The sequence below is a fragment of the Podarcis cretensis genome (genome assembly GCF_951804945.1).
Source record: "Podarcis cretensis genome assembly, chromosome: Z".
NCBI lineage: Eukaryota > Metazoa > Chordata > Lepidosauria > Squamata > Lacertidae > Podarcis > Podarcis cretensis.
The window spans coordinates 35,381,733-35,399,059 of record NC_137184.1 but is presented as its reverse complement, the minus strand read 5'-3'; the positions used below and the strand labels follow the sequence as shown (position 1 = coordinate 35,399,059).

The following is a 17,327-nucleotide window of genomic DNA, read 5'->3' as shown; positions in this document are numbered from 1 at the left end:
AGATAGATAGATAGATAGATAGATAGATAGATAGATAGATGATAGATGATAGATGATAGATAGATGATAGATAGATAGATAGATAGATAGATAGATAGATAGATGATAGAGATGATAGATAGATAGATAGATAGATAGATAGATAGATAGATAGATAGATGATAGAGATAGATAGATGATAGATAGATAGATAGATAGATAGATAGATAGATAGATAGATGGATGATAGATAGATAGATAGATGATAGATAGATAGATAGATAGATAGATAGATAGATGATAGATAGATAGATAGATAGATAGATAGATAGATAGATGATAGATAGATAGATAGATAGATAGATAGATAGATAGATGATAGATAGATAGATAGATAGATAGATGATAGATGATAGATGATAGATGATAGATGATAGATGATAGATAGAGATATATCGATAGATGATAGATAGATAGATAGATAGATAGATAGATAGATAGATAGATGATAGATAGATAGATGATAGATAGATAGATAGATACAGATAGATACAGATAGATATAGACACACAGAGAGAGAGAGAGAGAGAGAGAGAGAGAGAGAGAGAGAGAGAGAGAGAGAGAGCAGCTTCCAAGAAGACCCAAGGATTAAGCTACTCTTATACTGAAATCCTAGCACTTTCTGGAACTCCATTTCACCCAACTTTTTTTTACTTTTAATTAGCCATCACTTTTTAATATCTCTAACATTTTTATGATGTGGATTTTTATGGTACAATTACATTTATTTTTATATCTATAGTTGCAGATTAAAATGTTAAGACTTTTACAAAGCGCAAAACAATATTGCAGAACCAGCCTTGCTGGCAGAATACTTCGTGATTAATTCATTTGAAGGTTTTAGACAGATTAACATGATGAAGGCAAATAATTCCCCCCTTAATTTTATCCTTTTATTATAGAAATAAAAGCTGTGGTGCTTTAGGATTGCCTGAATCACCAATGCGATCCTGCAGACTTTAAAAATTGCACCACTTAGGGGGTACCTTATTTAGAAAAATACGACACACATCATTTTTCAGAAATCTACTCACTGTAGTGCAGCCTTCTAAATGTCTCATAGTCAATATGCATGCCTCTTCAAACAATATTTGCCTCTGTGAGGATGCCAATTGGACAAGCCAAGGTTGATCAGGCAAAGTTGGCATCATCTGGAGAGAAGGAAGGGGAAAAGACAAATAAAATCTAGCTGAAAACAATTGAAGTTTCCAAGATGCTTTGGAAAGTAGTACAGATAAATCTATGAATCTCAAAAGCATCAAGGATCTTCAGCCAGAGCCTCTAGGTGCAGGACTAAGGCACCTTACATCTTTCACCACCAGACGTTTTCTGCCCCCCCCCCCCCCCACAAAAAAGCCCAGGTAACAAGATGTATATTCAAATAGCATCAAACCCTAGTAGCAAAGGTGTTGTATGCACCTCTGAGGGGAGGAAATTCCATAATCAAAGTGTTACTACAGAGGATGTCCTCTCTCACATCACTTTAGGAAATGTAAATTGAATATTCAGCCACTTATTATTGAGGGGAAGTGCGTGGAACAGGTCTCAGTGTTTCGATTTCTGGGAATGGAGTTGAGAGACGACCTAACCTGGGGAGAGAACAGCAAAGACCTGGTGAAGAGAGCACAGCAGAGGTTATATTTTCTAAGAATCCTCCGGAAAAACAATCTCTCAAAGGACCTGTTGATGGCATTCTACCATTGCACTGTGGAGAGCGTACTAACTTATGGTCTGTCCGTGTGGTTTGGGAACTGCACGGCCAGGGAAAAAACAATGCTATCCAGGGTTGTAAAGACTGCAGAGAGAATTATTGGGTGCACTCTTCCCACCTTAGATCAAATCTATGCTGCCAGGTGCCATAAGAAAGCGGCAAAGATAGCACATGATAGTACGCACCCCAGAAATTATCTCTTTCAGCTTCTGCCTTCTGGAAGAAGGTATAGGGTTATAAAGGCCAGGACTCGCTGCCTGAAAAACAGTTTCTAAGCTAATGCAGTTCTGGTTCTAAATGCAGCATAAGGGGTCTCTGTAGTATAGTGTATTTTAAAATGGGGTTTTAGAGTTTTTTAGGGGTTTTTGAATGTTTTATGTAGTTTTATGTAGTTTTGTGGTAGTTTTATGTAGTTTTTATGTAGTTTTATGTAGTTTTTCAATTTCATTGTTCCGCAAGGGACAATGACAATAAAGATATCATATCATATCATATCATATCATATCATATCATATCATATCATCAATGAATGAGTTAAGAATCAGACCAGGGAACGCCTCAAGAATCAGACCTGAACAGGCTGATATAGGGAGAGACACACCTATAGGTATTTGGGTCACATGTTATTTAGGGCTTTGTAAGCTAACATAGGCACACTGAATTAAGCCCAGTAGCATATAGGCAACCAATGCAATTCTCACATTATTATAGGTTATTTCCCACAGTAATCCTATTGAAGTTGACGACTTAATTTAGGTCCATTTATTTCTTTTTTAAAAAAAATAATAATAATATTTATTAAAGATTTTCAAATATAACAAAAAAAGAAAAACATCCAAATTTAAAACCTTATTTTCATTGGCTTCTTTCCAGGACTTCCCCTCCCCTCCCCCTCTTGTATTCCATTTCTTTCAAATAGATTCAACAAATTCTTACCCCAAATTTTAAAATTATTATCATTGGCCCAATTTAAAAAATATTTTCCCATCCCCTAAAATCGACCTGTTCCCTTCTGCGAGTTCCCCTCTTTAATATGCAATACAGATTCAGATAAACAGAAAAATAGAAAAAAGAATAAAATGTAATTTAACACCCTTTGGATTCCAAATTTCCCTCCCCCCCCCTTCCCGGTTGCGTTCCCAATGTCCGTCACTGTCTACTGTCATCCTGGAGCTCCCACATCTAAACCACAGTCCTTCACCAATCCGCTTTGCCGTCTTTTTATTAGTCTTTGCCGTCTTTTGGTCATCTTTGATTTCACATGTCCGATCTTGGAAGGAGTCTATCTTCCAACTTTATCCAGTTCTTGTTATTCTTGTTGTTCTTATTGTTCTCTCTCCTCCTCTTTTTTTTTCCCCTGCTCTCCTGCAGAAATGTTCTAATTCCAAAAAGTTTCTAATTCCTCTGCAGAGGCTTTGTTATTCAGGAACAAAACATTACGTCAAGTCCTTTCCATTCTTCAATAGATAAATCTATTGTCTCCTTTAGTGTGTAGACCTCTGTAGACAAAATAGTGTTCCATTTCTGCAGTTTCCCAGGCGATAAAAAGTCCTATTCAAATTCAATGCCAACAATATTTGTAGTGTCCCACAGCTCCTCTGGAGGGATTATAATAACTCAGTTTCCTTTCCGATCAGACCCAACAGTCAAAGTAACTTATTATTCCTTGTTTTAAACAATTTATATCCAATTTGTAACAAATGTGACCAGCAAAGTCCACGTAACAAAGTTCTCTTTTTGTTCTTCCGCTTTGACAGCTCCTTTGACAGCTGTCAAAACCTCTATTTCTCCTCTCCCGGCGCTCTTACGGATCGCTCCCGGGGTTTCCGGGGGGGGGGTTGCATTTTAGTTCACATTCCACTTTTCTCCCCCAGCCCAGTCTTATAATTTTCCATCGCAAAGTTAATAACTTTATCAAAAAAAAAGGTTGCGCTCGATCTTAGTTGTCAAATCCTTTGTTTTAGCTCCTCTACAACAGGGGGGAGGCTGACTTCCTTTTTGCACCTCCCCCGCTTGCTCCGAATTTAAAAAGAATTTTTCCCCTTTTTTAATCCAAGTTCCAATTACTCACGGGTTATTCTTTTAAAGTCCAAATTTTCAATGGAAGAAGTCAGCGCTCTCTGTCGAATGGCATGCGGCTTCGCTCGGCAGGGGAAGCGGAGGACTCACAGCACCACCAAACCCCCTGTCACCCGCTCCGCAGCCTTTAAAAAGGCTCCTTCGCGAGTCGGGGGGGCGCAAACGGTGCCCGCCGAGTCACCATGCCCATGGGTTTCAGCGCCCATGGTTTTTAAGGGTCCCCGCGTCGCCGGCGCGGTAGAACCCAGCCCCTGCCGAGCAGGCTCCCTCCGGAGCTCGGAGGGAGTCCGCCATTCGGCGATGGCGCCAACCCGGAAGTCTAGGTCCATTTATTTCAATGGGTCTATTCGGAGTAGAATACAGCTGGATATAACCCTTTGTTTTCTGCTTGAACCTAAAGAATGAACACTTTCCTGGCTCTCAATGGTGCAGTGGTAATGTTGAAGTGCAGGTGTACATCATGACAGCACCGGAGGAAAACCCATAGCTATGCCCCACTTGACTAGGTTGAACATGACTGTGGTTCTCCAAATAGCTACATGGTCATAAGCTCTCTTAAACTTGTAAGCAATAGTGAGCTTTAGCAAAATATCTTCATATAGAAATTGCAGAGCTTTGAAAAACTAAAAGACAAAGTGCGAGATTGGCTTCACTATTACCAAATAATGGAGGCATACAAATTGGATAAGAAAATTGGCTTCCAGGTGGAAAAATCAAAATTGGAAACAGAACTGTTAGATCCCAAAAGTAAGAATCTGTCGAGAATGTATAACTTGCTGTTGAAATGGAACACTCAGGACAAAATGGTGAAATCCGCTATGATAAAATGGGCACAAGATGTGGGACACAACATTATGCTGGCTGACTGGGAACAGTTATGGACCACAGGTATGAAGTTTACAGCATGTAATGCCTTAAGAGAGAATATTATGAAAATGATATACAGGTGGTACATGACACCAGTCAAGCTCGCAAAAATATATCATTTGCCCGATAATAAATGTTGGAAATGTAAAGAGACTGAAGGTACATTCTTTCACCTTTGGTGGACATGCCCAAGGATTAAGGCTTTCTGGGAGATGATCTATAATGAAATGGAAAAGGTATTTAAATATACCTTCCTGAAAAAAACCAGAGGCCTTTCTCCTGGGCATGGTCGGCCAATTGGTGTTAAAGAAGGATAGAACTTTTTTTATGTACGCTACAACAGCAGCAAGAATACTCATCGCAAAGTATTGGAAGACACAAGAGCTACCCACCCGGGAAGAATGGCAGATGAAGGTGATGGACTATATGGAACTGGCGGAAATGACTGGCAGAATCCGAGACCAGGGAAAAGAGTCGGTAGAAGATTGGAAGAAATTTAAAGACTATCTACAGAAATATTGTAAAATTAAGGAATGTTAGAAGGATGTTGGAATGAAGTTATGTGGTTTCAGTAGTAATGTTATAAAGGAGTATTTAAAGATGAATTATTAACAGGTGAGAATGTAAAGTTATAATATATTAAGATAAATTAGTAAGATAAAAGTAAAAATGGAAAGGATTTGCTGAAATAACTGATTGAACTAGAATATGAAAAATGGAGGTGTGAGGAGGTGAGGGAAACAAGTAAATGAAAGACAAGATATGGAAAAGTTGGTTTGCTTTTAATTGTTTTTATTTTATTGTATTTTGTATTTTTTGTTTTTTCTGATTTTTGTAACTTTTTTGAAACTTTAATAAAAAGGTTTTTTTTAAAAAAAGCAAAATATCTTCATATAGAAAAATTGCAACCTTTCAGCTTCATTAGTGTGAAGTAGGAACCCAATCAAAGGAAAGAAGTATATGGCCTCTACTTGATTCCCCCCCCCCCATTCACTGGCTTCTTCTATGCAAATCTGTCATAAGCAAACATAAAAGCTTCATATCACTTCATTCACTTGCCAAAGCAAGTAATATCCATAAATTGCCCTAGTGCTCCTTCAGATGGCTGTTATCACTCCTGCTCTGAAAAAAATTATGAACTGCACTTCCCCACTGTTCCCCCCAACACACACACACACACTACACCCCTGCTGACTCAAATTGGTTGAATACTGGTGATTAAAAGCAGTCTACTGAAGGCAGACTAGAACCTGTTGTGGTGGCGGCAGGGAGTTCTTGGGCTTGGATTCCTAGTATGAGAACTGAAATGTTACAAGCATGTCCCTATTTTAGGCTGCAATCATAACCCCACTTACCTGCGAGTAAGACCTTTGAATTAGATGGAACTTACCTCTGAGTAGACATGGTTAGAACCACGTGCTTGGTCTCTGAAATGCCAGAGGAATATGCAGTGGACTCCTGAGTCCCTTCTACTTTTCATCTACTTTGCACAATGACAGCATTCCCTAAATAATGCATTCCATAACCTCTGTGTTTCTGAAAAGACCCAATCCCATCAGACAAAGTTTGTATTTATTTCAAGAAAATATTTACAATGCAGTTCACGGACAGCAAATGTAGTGCCCCTCAGATGTTATTGGGCTCACACCAGTCCCAGCAGCCTAGCCAGTGGTCAAGGGTGGTGGGAAGGGGCACCATTTTGGCTGTGTCTTCTAGCTAATGCCTCTTCTAGCTATTGCAATGGACACCCAAGTTCAACATGGTGAAGCAATTATAATTGGTCTGTGAATACCCACCCATTAGGTTCAGGTGAAAACACTGAAACTTTTTAATCCCAATTTGGGAATCCCAAACAGAACTGCTCTCTTCTACAAGTCTGCCGCACTCCCCAATCCCCCCCCCCAAAAAAAACTCTACCTTGAGATTAATGAAATCAGGTTCACCTCTGAAATCATTATTGGATTATATCCCCCAAAGATATCTATGTATCCAGATGACATGTTGCTTTTTTATATCAGCATCCTATATTTCTTTCCAGAACTCCTGTAAGGAAAGTAATTGATAGATTTCCATATCAGGATTCAAAGCTAATATGCATAAATCAACACAGCTACAGTCTTTAGGAGTAAAGACAGCACTGAGGAGGCTGCCTCAAACATATGTCCCTTTGAGTTATCTTTCTTTGGATTTTGATATTTGGATTGAATATTACCCCCCAAAGCCTGTGATCTGTACAAAGCTAATTATATGCAGCTATTAAAGCAGATTGCAGGAGACACTGACAGTTGGAAAGGCCTAATGACCAGCTGGGATGGAAAATTTCTCTGTTGTCAAAGGGTAATTCTGCCAAGATTTTTGTACTATTTTATTTGCTACTAACATGAATACTTAAGTCCCAGTAGTCGGTTGGTTGGTCTTGGTTTATTTATTTATTTAAAGTATAACAAGCAATCATTTGGGATTGAGTGTTTGGCAGGGGGTGGGCAGGCAGAGCAATGCCATAATTCCCGCTTTAATTATGATTTGTCTGTTTTTAGAACTCTTGCAGAAGTTGTGAAATTTTATTTCTCGCACTCCTCCCCTTGGCGGCCCAGGAAGCCTACATCTTTCTGAGATGTGTTGTGCTGTGTGTAGCATAAAGTTCCATGAAGTGAGAGCAGAGTGGGTATTTTTGACCATCAGTGGTACAGATGGAAAATGCTTCCCGTTCTTCTCCAAATGTTATCTTTCAGTAAGATTTGCAATGTGTGAGACCAGTCTGACAGCCAGTCTTGAGAGTCTCTCTCTCTCTCTCTCTCTCTCTCTCTCTCTCTCTCTCTCTCTCTGTGTGTGTGTGTGTGTGTGTGTTTAGCCAACCAGACTTGGAGTGGAGGGTTCAAATCAGCTACTCAGCCACAATACTCAACCACATAGTACCTCCTCAGGCATTTGGTGTCACTGGACCTCTGCTGTGGAATGCACTTCCAGCAGAGATTCAGCAGGCTTTTGATTTTCAGAAGTGTCTTGAATATCTTTTTATATAGACAGGCTTATGCAACTGTTTAATTGTATAAACTCAGCCAATCATTTCAATGATTTAGTATTGTTTCTGTTGTGTCTTATATTGCATATACTACAGACCACTGCTGAGGGTCTTGGCAAACTACTTGATTTTTCTGGCTGTGGTAGCAATTGTAATGTGCTAAGTGCTATATGATTTTTAATTGTGCTCCTTTTACTTCTTTTATCCTCACATTGCCTTTTATTCTATTCCAATTTGCATTTCCTAGAATTTGAATTGCAATTCAATATAAGAAATAAAAGAAGCGATAAAAATGCAATTCCAATCAATATGAATATTTAACATAGACAAGCTACTGGCCACCTAAACGAACCTCACAGACTACTGGTGGTCTACTCCATGCTTCTGTAAGTAGTAGAAGAAGGTGCCAGTACTCCATGCTGGTATGTACATTTTTGTGTGTGTGTGTGTGTGTGTGTGTGTGTGTGTGTGTGTACTTAAAAACTGAAAGTTCATGCAAAAAAGAATATCAAGAAATGGAATATAACAGCTTTTCAAGAAATACCTTGCTATTTTGGAAGCTGAAAACTTGGCTTTCTGCCGTTGTCCATCAAGGCATGAGTACAATCTGTCTACCTCTTCTTTTTAAAGACCTTGGCAAGTCTCATATCCAGACACTTGGTATGAGACACAAGAGAAAATATTTCAATTAAGTTTTGCCATCCAGACTGTTTAAGCCACTGATTGACAGCAGTTGAAATCCAGGCTGGCTAGCCAAAACATTTTTCTGAAAGTAACACCTATATTGTTATAACAGTTCCACCCTGGAGGAGGAAGTTATTTCCGATTGCAAACTATTTCAATACTGTTGATCATTTTACTGCAACTGTTGCTGCTAGTTGAACAAACTGGCTTATCCTGGCTGTAAATACAGTGAGTGTGAATGTTTTCATAGTACAGTATAGGGCTTAACAAAGAGCTCCTAGGATCTTATTCATTCACCTTCAGTGTATGTGTCCCTCAGCACTGGTACTTGTTTACTTTGCTCTCTTTTTTGTGGGTGTTTTCTGCAACATGCCATTGACACAATAATGGTGCATTAGTGGTGGATTCATACTAGACCATCCAGATATCATTTCACTTTATTAACTGTTCTGTGGTGCTTTCTCAGTATTATCTCATTATTGCCAGCTGGAGGGGCATTCTTGCACTGTAGTACAACAAAAGCAGGAGGAAAGAATAACCTGGAACATTTGTGACACAACAAGTCACATTATTTTAGCAGGAATCTATTGGGCATGCACTGATTAGAAATAAAGCATTGCTTACTCTGCAGTGATTTTTTGCAGCCACTTTCCCTTCTGGGCTCCCTATGGATCAGCTTCTCTTCTTCAAACCAATGGATCAAATTAATATATTAGCTTCTTCTAAAACTGAAAGGTTGAGGGAGAAAGGTGTGCTATGGAGAGAGGAATGGAATGAGTAATGATCTGGCAATCTATGTTCAGGAGTGGCTGGTGGCCACTGAGACTAGTAGGCCAGAAGGCTGATAGCCCAACAGGAGTTGATGCAGAGCCAATGTCAGGCAGAGCCAACTAGTTTTTGTGGGAGATTACAGTCAAACATAACTATGCATGACTGCTAGTTAGTGCACGAAGGGGTTAAAGACTACAGAGTTGTAATTCTAGATAGACTCAGGTTATGCTCCCTCTCAACTGGAGAAGAATTGAAACCTTTCCTCTTCATCTCTCCCTCGGCATCATCTAACAAGAATGACATGTTTAAACTTGCTCCCAAGCTTACAGCATGTGTTTGGAACTATATTCTGTACTTTCTACCCAAGAGTGTCCTGCCTATGTTTCTCCTTACAGCTGCATGGAACAACACATGTATCAGACCTACATATCTGTAAGTAAAGCATTTTTAACTTACTTAGCAGTGTGTGTTTTGTTCCTTGCAAAAGGGCTAAATGCAGCTAAGGGAGATAAAGAGGTCTAACAACCTATATTCCTAGTGCTATACTACTGCTCAACTTTTGTGAGTTTAATACTCTGCTACTGGGGCTCTCTGTATGCAAAGCCCATGTTTTGAATCCAGGCACACAGCCACTTCTTTTGTTGTTCACCCACACATGTGGGTCCAAGTTTTGACCTCAGCCTACTTGCTGCTAAGTTCTATAACGGCAACATTGAGACTAAGACAGAGAAAGCTGACAGCTTGTGCCCTATTACCACCCTCACCAGACTGGTAGTAAATAAAAAGACAGACAAGTGATGGCTGGCTAAGGGCATACTGAGGCTGGTCGGTTACCACCCTGCTTGCCCTAATGGACCAGCATCCACTGAAATATAATAGCAATTGATATTGACATTTATTATAGACCTCAATATATCATCCCAGCATAAATGTATCTCTGCCATTATAAACAATAACCCCCCACACACACACACATTCAATTGGAATAATAACAATCTCACTTTCTTTTAAAGATAAGTAACATCACAACCCAACCCAAACCAAATCATGTCTACTCAGAAGCAGATCCTATTGAACTCAGTAGGGCTTACTCCCAGGTAAGCAGTTAGGACTGCAGTCTTAATTAGACTCTATTAGTAAAATGTTGTTTGTATTTGTGTGTTTAGACACATATAAAGGCTTGGATGAGGGAACAACACATCAAGACCCATCACACTGCTCAAATTATTTTCTAGTGAACTTAGGGCATCCAGTGAAAATAGCCCATCATGCCTTATGTCCGTACAACGTAAGAGAAGGAGACTAGTAGAGAAGTGCATTTAAAATATATAGTTACGATCCATTTAATGAAGTCATCCTGCAAAACCAAAAGCCCATCAAACTTTCAACATAAAATCCATGCCTGCTTAAATCAAATGAGTTTCAGCACTCATTGTTAAAGGCTGTCTTTGCAATCCCCAAGTAATGTAAATTCATTTAAGCGAGAGAGAGAACAAATGGTCATTTAATGAAACAGCTCCAATTTGAATGTATAAAAGGAAATAAGAAGGGCTCTGCATTAGCCTTACTGTGGTAAGATTTTTAGCAGTTGTCAAAGGTCAATGAGCACATAGGCTTTTCCAAAGAAACAAGGGAAGTGATACATTATTTGTTACTCTCAGACACTTGCTATTTTACTCAAATGTAGGTGGATTCCATATTGTTACAAGAAATTAGTACCACCACCTCTGCTTCTCTAAGTAGAAAGACACAAGGTTCACCTTTTTTCAGTCTTTCCATGTGATGAGAGAGTGAGTGTGTGTATTCACTGGAGACAGAAAAACATCCAGGCAAAAAATGCCAGCTTGCAAAGCAGTATCTTTTCCCTGAAGCAAACAGTCAGGGCTGGCTGATGCCCATTGCAACTGATAGCACAGATGGCAAGAAGCCCAACAGTGGAGCACCATCTTGTGGGCAGAAGAGCAAGAAAAGTAAACACTTTAGTTAATGTCATTCCTGCTTAACTATAGTCAGCTACTCCCGTTTTGGGTTGATCCTGATGCCACTGGGATTACCATGGAGGGCTGACACTATGAAGTGCCACTGCCTCTTGCTCTTCTCATTCATTTCTTGTGTAAAGTAAAAGTAAAGGTATCCCTGACCATTAGGTCTAGTCACGGACGACTCTGGGGTCACGCGCTCATCTCGCGCTATAGGCCAAGGGAGCCGGCGTTTGTCCGCAAACAGCTTCCAGGTCATGTGGCCAGCATGACTAAGCCATTTCTGGTGAACCAGAGCAGAACACGGAAATGCTGTTTACCTTCCCGCCAGAGCGGTACCTATTTATCTACTTGCACTTTGATGTGCTTTCGAACTGCTAGGTTGGCAGAAGCAGAGACCAAGCAACAGGAGTTCACCCCGTCATGGGGATTCGAACCGCCAACCTTCTGATCGACAAGCCCTAGGCACCCATATCCCAAGCTTTCTTTGCTTTGGCATTGGAGTAAACCTTCATCTTACAGCAAGCCAGCAAAAATTAGACAATGTCTCTGGCTCTGTGTTGTTGTTGTTGTTCATTGAAGCTTGTAAGCTGCCTCACAGGCTGCTGCAGAGGGGTAAACGAGCTATAACTTTAAAACTAAGCCATGCCTTTGAGTGATGCTTTCAGCCAGACATCAGTGCTCTGAGTTCCAACTGACATCACCCCAGCTGTTGCTTTTCATTTATAACAACTAGCTTGCAAACTGGGTTGCAGATAGCATTTATCTAGGCACTGTATTTACAGACAGGGTTAATGTTTACTTCCTTTATACCTGCTTGTTGCATCCATCCAGCATGAGATACAATGCAAGAGTGCCACATCGGGGGGGGGGGAGCATGAAGTGAAGCCACTGGAGAGTTACGGCACCTGCTGTGGCTGTAGAGACCTATACAGAAGAGGCATGTTTTGTTGCAGCTGAGGCAGATGAAGCCACCCAGTTTGATTGTTACAGATGCACCATGGTGTTTCTTCTCTGTGTGCTCTTCCCAGAAAACATACCAACAGTTGTACAGCTAAATGTTGGAATTCTGCCTCGGTCAGAGGAATGTGCCTAGCTCTCCAGGCACCGGCTGAATTCCTTTGACCTCCCCCTGCGACTCCCGGCAGGTAAACATGCGAGGTCTTTACCGGCGATTTTTCCCAGACTGTGAGAAAAACACACCACTGCTTCTCCCTCCTCCCTGCTCCCCAGGGAGGGGAATCAGACTCAGACAGAAACATATTTACATGCTTTTATTCCTGTCTTTAGCAGCCATACAGATAAAGATGTCTGCACTCTCCACAAACAACAGAGAGAATCAAAACTCCACCCTTGTACATCCTGTACAGGTCATATGTCACACACTGAGCTCACATCCTGTGCTCAATACGGAGAATGGACTGCCCCTTTAATGCCATGGTAACAGTCACAAACATCCTGTCTGGCTTTCCAGCCACCAGCAGCTGGCTTAGCTGCTGCTTCTTTCTTCTGCATTGCTTCTTTAGAGTAACACTAAATACCTTAGGGAGTTATTAATTATAAAGTGTCTGCATAGATGATACAAAAAAGCATTTAGGGAAATCTGGATTCTCAGTCCTGCTAACACACAATCTGCCCACCAGCTCACTCGACCTTTTGTACTTTCCCTAACATCTGTGCTTTCTGGGGATGCCCCTATGATGCTTGCTGCAGTTCATATCCTGTTTGCTGGTCAGGTACTTCCTCCATCACCCCCAAGACACACACAAATAATGCCCAGCCTCTAGCATCCCTTGCTTTGCATCTAATTATCAGCAAACCAGGTAAAATTCCTGTCTACTGGTTGGATTTAAAAAAAAAAAAAGTCTAAGAGGCCTTCTCTGCTCTTGTAGCAGAAAAGCAGCACGTGCATTTAAAATAAATACTTGTGTTAACTGTGTACGGTCACAACAATGCTTGCAAAACGATGTTCTGATCTGGAGCTGATGTCACCAAGCAGTTGTTGCTTGGATGTTTGCTAAGGAAATGGTTAATTTTGAAATAATTACCTGCTTCATTCATTTACTTTGGTTATATATTTTGAATTAGTTAAATTTATATGTAGCTCATTACTAATTGTGTTCACAGGTGGAGTTTAGTTTGATGTATATACTCAGAGCAAATATGGAAGGAACAACAGATATCACACAATCCTATTTCTAAATGAGCTACAGGTACAGCTGGGGAGCATACTAGGCTACAGACCTGTTAGATATTTAAATCCATTAGCTAGTTAACTTCATTGTTAGTTTAGTTATATATTATATTTAGATTTTGGATTTATATTCTCTCTATATATATTCACAGCTATGCTTAGTGGTCTGGCATTTAAAACATTAGTACTTTATGTAAAGAGATTTGGTGAGTATGAAGGTTAAATCTGACTGTGTTTCTTCATGCAAGAAAAGCCACAATAGTCATACTTTTTATTGCAGGTTTTCTTCATAAACAGTGAATAAATGCAGGAAGCAGTCTTTGGCAGGTTAACTTTTAGAGATGGAGAGCTGTGAGAAGTTAGTATATTTTCCAGGCCTTCAAAAAAAGGAAACTAGAATAAATTTGATCTTAATAGAGTTTTAAGGACCTTACTTTTAAAGGGTTGTCCTTCAGATTTCCATCTGTAAATCTTGTTAGCTGGTTTAATAGGTAGGTTGACATATTAGATTTGTCTGCACTCTTTTGTTATACAGGCAAAAGCATTTATCACGTAAAATATTGATACTGTTTTTGGTTTTTGGTTTTGGTTTTGGTTTTGTTTTTTTGTAGGTTTCTGGCATAAATGATAAGTATATGCATTTGAGGAAACTTGGGATTCACATCCCAGCCCAGTCCATGCACACTCAAGCACACACCCATCCTTCCCCACGGTCAGGAAACCGTAAGCCACCACCCCCGTCCATCTCGTACATAGACACACACAGCTCCCCCTATCTATATACATAAACACATATCTCCCATTTATGCACACACACAAAACCACCCCTGTCCATATACACACACCAAGCCCTCACCACAACTCACACATTCCCCATCCATAAGCACATAGCATATGCATGCACACACATCACAAATGCACACCCAGAGACAACCCCCCTAGTCCATACACATACCACTAATCTATGCACACAGACATGCCACCATCCCCTCATCCACAACACAACATGCCCTCTTCCCAGTACACGCATCTCCCAAACCAACTACACATGCACACACATCCTCCAGTCCATCCATCCATGCATCCATCTGTAGACACCATCCCCTCATCCCAACACAGACATCCACCCCATCTAACCACACAAATCCCTTCATACACACACATCCCCACCCATCCACAGACATCTCCTCCTTCTGTCCACACATTCCCATCTATTTAAATACATATACACATTGACACACACTAATTATTGTTTACTCCAATGCCACAATAAAAGGAAAGCTGCAGATGAAAACAGATAGAGGCAGAAATGGGATTTTGCATTTCATAGTGTCAGCCTACATGGGGACTGTTGCTGCTTAATTATCAGCTTAAACCTTGAATGGTTTAACAGCAAGTCCCTTTTAACAGGAAACTCTAGCCCTGTGAGGGCAACAGTGGTCTCCTAACAACACTCAGCACCATTACTGAGGTGCTGGACACTGAGGTCCAGAGCCAAGGGCCTTCTGGCGGTTCCCTCACTGTGAGAAGCAAAGTTACAGGGAACCAGGCTGAGTGCCTTCTTGGTAGTGGCGCCCTCCCTGTGGAACACCCTCCCATAAGATGTCAAAGAGATAAACAACTACCTGACATTTAGAAGACATTTAGAAGACATCTGAAGGCAGCCCTGTTTAGGCAAGTTTTTAATGTGTGACATTTTAGTGTATTTTTAATCTTTGTTGGAAGCCACCCAGAGTGGCTGGGGAGACCCAGCCAGATGGGCAGGGTACAAATAATAATTTTTTTATTTTATTATTATTATTATTATTATTATTATTATTATTATTATTATTATTTACTAATAAGCTACAGTGTCCAGGATTCTTTAAGAGAAGCCAAGACCATTTAAAGTGGTGTGATACTGCTTTAAGTGTGTAGTGCAGATAAGTCCTTGGTTATGTCAATAATCCAGTCACCAGTTGTATGCAGACATGGTGACTTGAAATCCTTCTAATTACTGATAGAAAGATCTGTGGGCAAGGTTCCCTGAAAGACAGCCTTATTTTATATCTGAAAGAGATGGAAAGCACAACAACTGAAAGGGCAAATAAAACAAAACATGAAGATGCTTTAGACACATAAATGCAAGGTATGGAATTGACGTTTTAGTGCTCTTCTACATATTTGAAAAACAATACACATTTTAAGTAACCAGTCCATATCAGATGATATTAATCTTTGTGGAGCTTTAACTCCAAAGCCCATCAAATGGTTTTGCACCGTTAGGTTTTGCTCCCTCACATCTTTCATGAGATAGTGATGACCATCCTTTACAATGAAGTATTTCTTATCCTTATTGTTATCCTTTGCAAATATTATGTAGATTACTATTATGTCCCCTGGAAAAGCATCTCTGCAATTTCACTGCAGCTCTGGCCCGCTATCTATAATCTATATTGCTTTGCAGTAAACTCACAAGAAGCAAGTTTAGTGATTGATTAAATGCCTCGGCTTTGCAGTGATTGCTACTCAATCGCAGAAACTGTTTATTGTACACTACAAACAAATAGATAACATCTTTTAATTATTGATTACAGTCCTACCAACCAATGCTGCCCTTATTAAAGGACAGATAACATCAAATTCAGCAATTTTAATGTGTGCCCCTGCAAGATTAATTTAATGAAGCCCTAAAGAGATTGATCAACTTTTCATGTCTATTGACCAAGGCTAGCTAATTTCTTGGAATGTATGTTGTGATGAACTCATATGTTTAGCTAACATATTGGTGAATTATGCAATTCAGCCAGGCAATCAGCTGATCTACAGGAGCATCACATGAGGCAGTTACTCTGACATACAGAGGTATCAGGTAGTTAAGCTTTGAATGTGGTCTGGGGACAGAGTTGGATAAGCGATATTAAAACAAACAAAGAAAGAAAAACAGTGAAAGTCACATATAGCCAAGAAGGACATGCAACTCTGATTTTACAGAATAAGAGTTTAGGCCAGGAAAGTGAGGAACCAGTGTGGAAATGAATGGTTCCAGTAGCCTTGACTGCAGATTTGCTAAGCAATGATAATAATACTAATTAATATATATATATTTATTTATTTATACTCTGCCTTTTTCCTTTTTCAAGGCAGCTTACACATAAAAACAAGAATTGCTAAAAACATAGAAAAAGCAATCATTAAAAATACAGCCAAACATTAATAGAATTAAAACAATATACATATATAAACTCTTTTTAAAACATACAAATAATTACAATAAAATCATGTCACCAGCCCTTTCATTAAAAACAGTCAATTTCCAAAAGCCTGTTAAAACAAGGCTTCTTCCCCTGTTGGCAGAAGGACAACAAGGAAGGAGCCAGTCTAGCTTCCTCAGGGAGGGAATTTCAGAGTCTAGGAGCAGCCACCAAGGGGAGCTTTTCCTCCGTCCCCTCCAAGCATGCCTGTGAGGGTGGCAGGACTGACAGAAGGGTCTCCCTGGAGGGTCTCAAAACTGGAGCAGGTTCATATAAGGAAACATCATCTTTCAGATAGTGTGGACATAAGCAATGTAGGGTTTCATAGGTCATAATCAGCACTTTGAATTGTGCCCAGAAACACACCAGTGTCAGTGGAGCTCCCTGTAACCAGCCCCAGTTAACAATCTGGCTGCAGTTTTTTGAACCAGCTGAATTTCCCAAGCACTTTTCAAAGGCAGCCCCACGTAGAGCGCATTTACAGTAATCCAGATAGGATTGTAACCAAGAAGCTTTCCAGGAAGGTAATCTCAACTTCAGACATATGTTCCAAGTTCCATTTAGTATCTGGCACAGAATTTAGCTTCCTAGTGTTCTCACTGTAAAAGTTGTTAAGAGATATAGAGTTTGGGGGGCATATATAATTTTTTTTACACAAATGAACATCCTCTTTTGTCCTCTTTCTTTCAGCGATGCATTTCCTCTCTTCTTTCAGCTGTTTGTAAGTGGCCATTCTAGTCGGAACTAC

The 17,327-nt window shown here is 40.0% G+C and overlaps 2 long non-coding RNA genes across 5 annotated transcripts in view; both read right to left on the bottom strand.

Moving 5' to 3' along the window:
* Positions 1 to 17,327, bottom strand: part of LOC307208105 — an 83,127-nt gene that overhangs the window by 30,628 nt on the left and 35,172 nt on the right. For all 4 annotated transcript variants that reach the window (XR_013834976.1, XR_013834977.1, XR_013834978.1 and 1 more), the window contains one exon: positions 1,074 to 1,190. This is a non-coding gene — a long non-coding RNA (uncharacterized lncRNA). The remainder of the gene's footprint in view (positions 1 to 1,073; positions 1,191 to 17,327) is intronic.
* On the bottom strand, positions 6,651 to 9,746 carry LOC307208122. The gene is made up of 3 exons (XR_013834999.1): positions 9,027 to 9,746; positions 8,263 to 8,374; positions 6,651 to 6,739 (listed from the first exon to the last, which is right to left on the bottom strand). It is a non-coding gene; the product is annotated as an uncharacterized lncRNA (long non-coding RNA).